This window comes from Panthera tigris, chromosome C2 (assembly GCF_018350195.1).
Source record: "Panthera tigris isolate Pti1 chromosome C2, P.tigris_Pti1_mat1.1, whole genome shotgun sequence".
In the NCBI taxonomy this organism is placed as follows: domain Eukaryota; kingdom Metazoa; phylum Chordata; class Mammalia; order Carnivora; family Felidae; genus Panthera; species Panthera tigris.
In genome coordinates, this window is record NC_056668.1 from 142,728,142 (window position 1) to 142,733,043 (window position 4,902).

Here is a 4,902-nt window from a genome sequence, read left to right on the forward strand (position 1 = left end):
AATTTTCCACTTCTCTCCCGTGAAATGCCTCAAAAAGTCTGCTAACCAGTGGTCCCCAGTACTCTCCGTGTATCAGTGTGAAGTGGCACCAGCAAGGTTCCTGGTATTTAGTGCTGCGTAATAAGCCACCACAAAATGTAACGTCCTGAAACAATTTATGATTATCTCTAGGCTCTATGTGTTGATTGGACTCACTTGGGCGGTTCTTCTTGGGATCTTATGTAACTGCAGTCTGAAAGGGCTGGGACAGGAGTTATCCGAAGGCTCAGCTAGGGCTGGATGTCCAGCATGGCTCCTTCATTCGTACATGTGGTGCTCTGATGCCTCTCCTTGTGGCTCTTGGTCAAAGCAGTCATGGGACAGATCAAAGTCAAAGGGATGGAAGGATAGACCCCATCTTCCATGTGGAATGTCATGTATGTACTAAGAGAAGGAACTGGTGGCAACTGTAGAGACATACTACCTCAGTCAACATGGGGGGACATCTTCCCAGTTCTCAGATAATTTCTGGCAATGTCAGGTCACTGAAGGGAGTCCCTGGGCTGAACTTCTTAGGGTTATTCCTTCTGAAGGATTGTAGGGGTTGTTACCTGGGAGATGTCACTAGTAGACATCATTAAAATCAGAAGTCAGCAGCGATATTTGGTTAGCCTTCCTGTTCCTCGGTATGCTCCTCACTCCTCAAAAGGAAAATTAAACTCGACTTGCCAGTTGGAAGTATTCTAAAAGTTCTCTGAGATGACCATGCAATATGGAGGAAAGAATATGGCCAATGAGACACAGACTCGTTTTTAGGTTTGGCCACACGAGGTAGCCTGGCCAATTTTTACTCTTTCTGAGAAACATTTTGTTTTTCATTTGCAAAAAGGGGATAATAATATATCATTTGTTCTCAGGACTGAAGGGATTGATGTACGTCCAATGCCCATCATAGTCATTAAGTAAATGGCTGTTGAGGCATTGCTGGAAATGCCAGAATATGATGTTCCTCAAATGAAACTTATATCATTCATTCCTTCATTCATTCGTTCATTTTTTCAGCAAGACTGTAAGGTGTTTTGAATGGGTAGGCAGAGGGGAAAGTGATGAGCAGCTGCAATCCAAGAGAAAAACTCTTGGTCATTAAAGTTATTCCAGGCATAGCAATGGGACCTGGGACTGGCCTTCCCTGTCAATGGCTTCTCAGGGCACCGTTATTAAGACTCAGAGCCAGCTGAAGTGGACCCCGGCCCCGGCCCCAGCCCCAGTGCTTTCCCTCTGACCTCCTGTGTGGAGTGAAGAGCTGATCCATGATGCTCTGAGTGTATGGCGGGAAGTGCTCTCAGGATGTTTCATGTGGGGGCTCCCCTCTCTGCCCCTCTGGTGACCACTAACACCACCAAGAGAAACTTGGGGAGAAATATCAGCAAACCCGGACCCCATGTCGTCCCGAGGGTCACTGACTCACGGTCTTAGGACTTACTTCAACAGCCTCAGGATCTAAGGCTGACTTCAGGGCCCCGGGGCCTGGCATCATGGAGCCTCTACATACGCAGACCCACCATGTGGTGCCTTGGTCTCCTCCATCTTGTTTTGTTTTGTCTAAGTGCTGCATGCCAGGCACCAAGATGGAGGCACTGCCCTCAAGATCACAGCATAGGGGGCATGACAAGCAAATCACCAACGTCTAGTGTAATCAGGGTTGAGAGATGGGGCTGAGGGTGTGGGAAGGGGTGTGATGGGGAGGCAAAGAAAGCTTCCCAGGGAGAGCCCTGGGAGAAGAGGGACTCCTATCGTGGTTCCACCACTGGCCCATGAACAGAAACACCCTGAGGCCGGGCCCTACTCTGCAAAAGGGCACTCTGTAAGCCACACAGCACCAGGTACCAGGAAGTAACACAAATCAGTGGAAAGAAAGATGTGTATGAAAGCTCCAGAGTTTGGAAAGGACAGGATGAGCTCTTCCAACATGGGGAAATGCTTTCAGCGGTTCCTCTCCCTATACTATCAATGACCAGGGCACTGGCAGCCCAGAGCACTTTTGAATGAAAGAGTCAAATGAAACTTTTAGAGCCTTCTCTTCCTCTTCATAGGATTCTATTGGATTTACAGGACAGAAAACTCAAAATATCTGTGACAAAAGCCAGATAGGACTCAACTTCTCTAATCACATGAAAGAAATGTGAAGTAGACAATACCAACCAATATTGCCTTTCCATGAGAATCAGGGGCTCAAGTACCTGTTACTGCGGTGTTCTAATGATGATTTGCTATTTCCCTTATTCTCTGCATGCTTATTAATTGGAATGTTGTGAAGAACAGTTGCCTTTTCTTTCTTATTTATTTAATCTTTTCACAGGTTTTTTCTTTCTTCTTTTCTTTCAATAACACTTCCTTTGCGGCATCACAAAAGGCTCCCAGGCTACTTTTTATTTTCCTTGTTCCAACACTGGAATCAACCACTTGTCCAAGAAACCCTGGTTTCTTTTATCATAGAACGGTATTTCAAAACCAAGATCTAGGTACTAGGTTGCTACTGGGATTTCATTGCTTCTGGGACTTATAAGTAGTCTTGGCTTGGAGAGATAGATAAATCGATAGCCATATTTGTCTATTTATCTATTATAACTCATGCAGACACGAATCTATATTTATTTCTGTTTCTATTCCTCTGTGTTCATGTTTAAAAAATCATGAGTTTACCGTGAGACTTTCTTCTTCAACACAGCACAATAGGGTTCTTCTTAGCATTACCTTTTGTTTATTTGTAACTTCTGTTCCTTCTATGACAACAAGAAATGTGGCTCTCCTTATCACATGCGTTATAAGATCCTCCTAAAATGTTCTCAAAATGGCTGTAACTTTTTGCATTCTGATCAGAGTTTTAGTTGCTCTCGAATACACATCAGCATGTGATATTGCAGCGTTTAAAATTTTAGCCATTTCAGTAGATATGTAGTAGTATCTCCTTGGGATTTTAATCTGCATTTCTTAGATGACTGATGATGTTGAACACCTTTTTTTTTTTTTTTTTCCCTTAGAGAGAACGAGTGAGAGAGAGAGTGCATGTGCAAACTGGGGAGATTGGCAGAGGGAGAGAGAGACAGAATCTTAAGCAGTCTCCATGCTCAGCACAGAGCCCAACACAGGGCTCAGTCCCACAATCCTGGGATCATGACCTGAGCCGAAATCAAAAGTTGGATGCTCAACTGCCTGAGCCACCCAGGAGCCCCTGTTGAATATCTCTCATACTTATTCGCCATCTATATATCTTCCTGGTGAAGTGTCCATATCGCTTGTTTGCTCATTTTTTAAAAATTGATGTGTTTGTTTTCTTTGTTTTTCATTGTTGAATTGTGACAGTTATTTATATATTCTAGACAGAAGTTTTTTATTGGATATATGATTTGCAAATATTTCCTCCCAGTGTGTGGCTCTTTCTGTTTTCTTAATAGTGCTCTTCATAGAGCAAATATTTTTAATTTTGATAAATTCCATTTTCTTTCACGTCATATGTTCTTGGATTCATGTTCAAAAATTTGGCCAAACCCAAGTTGTGCAGATTTCCTCTCATCTTTTTCCCCCTAGAACAGCTATAGCTTTATATTTTACATTCTGTCTATGATTAATTTTTGGTTAATTTTTTATAAAGTATGAGGTATTTGTTGAGTTTTTTTTGTCTAAACAACTGAAAAAAAAAAACCAACAATTCCATTTATTAAGATAGGAGATTCTGCAAAAGGAGTTGAGATTATGCAAAATTTTCAACAGACTACCCCCTTTACAGTCTTGTACCTCCCTGCGACCCTCTTCTGTATTTGGTGCTTCTGAATACAAGCCTTCCCTTTCACTTTCAGTGGAGAATAGAACCGGGCTGTCAGTCGTGGGCAATGGAGCACTTGGCTGCTGGCACGTCTGCATGGGGATAGAGGAAGGTGGGATATGAACACACATCTGGGATTTCAAGCCATCCAGGCACCTTTTTTGCCTAGCCTTACCCCTGGCCATGTGTCCCTGTGTTTTCTGCTGAGTTCTCCAAGGCACATAAGTGTATTTCTCCTTGGTGTCCCCTTGGATATGAATTGTAGGTTTAAGCTTCTTCTTCTATCACATCAGCCACCACTCCACCACCTGCTTTACGTCTTCCAAAAATGTGAACAAGTCTCTCCTTTTCCTATGTTACCCCTTTACCGCTATTTTGTTGGAGGAGATAAGGGAATGTGTTCCATCCGTCATTTGTAGCTGTCCAGGCAATGTTTGGAAAAAGGAGGAAGATAGGGTGGGGTGTTAAGAGTGGATAATATGTGATTTGGGGAAAAAATGTCAAAATATATTTTTATATTTGGAAAGCAAAATGCCTTTGTCACATAATAATTCGAAAACTTAACCACCATAGTTTTTTTTCTTGTCTGACGTGATATGCAGGAAATAGAATTTATTTTCTGAACATACAAAACCCACTGGTCAGGGTAGAAGTCAGAGGTGGAGGGAAGGTGTCATGAGATTTTCAGGTTTATCCAAAGAGGCCATGGGTTTAAAAAGGTTGCAAAGCACTGCAATAGTGAGATGGACTGGTTTCTGAGGAAAGGTGAGAAAAGAAAACCATTAACTCCAACTGTCACTCTTCCAACTGAATATTGAAACCACTAGGGAAAAAATTTTGAGTGAGGTTAACAGTCATAAGCAATGTTGGTGTTTTTGAGGTTTGCCTGTGAATCGCCATTTAGCTGTACCACATGCTTCCTAGAGATGTAATTAATTGTCATATTGTAAAGCTTTCAAACGTGTTAAGTTGTGTGTTACACGGGGCTAACTTATGGCAAGGTTTCTGTTTGTTTAGATTAGTGGATTTATTTGTTGCATTTTGGGTTAGTGGACAGAAGATTCAGGAGACTGGAATTTTTATTCTACTCTCACAGTGAT

General features: G+C 42.3%; 1 non-coding gene across 1 annotated transcript; it reads right to left on the bottom strand.

The window, feature by feature from the left end:
* Positions 1-1,900: 1,900 nt before the first annotated feature.
* On the bottom strand, positions 1,901-2,032 carry LOC122230853. Its single transcript, XR_006207925.1, has one exon. It is a non-coding gene; the product is annotated as a small nucleolar RNA SNORA71 (small nucleolar RNA).
* Between the last annotated feature and the right edge of the window lie 2,870 nt (positions 2,033-4,902).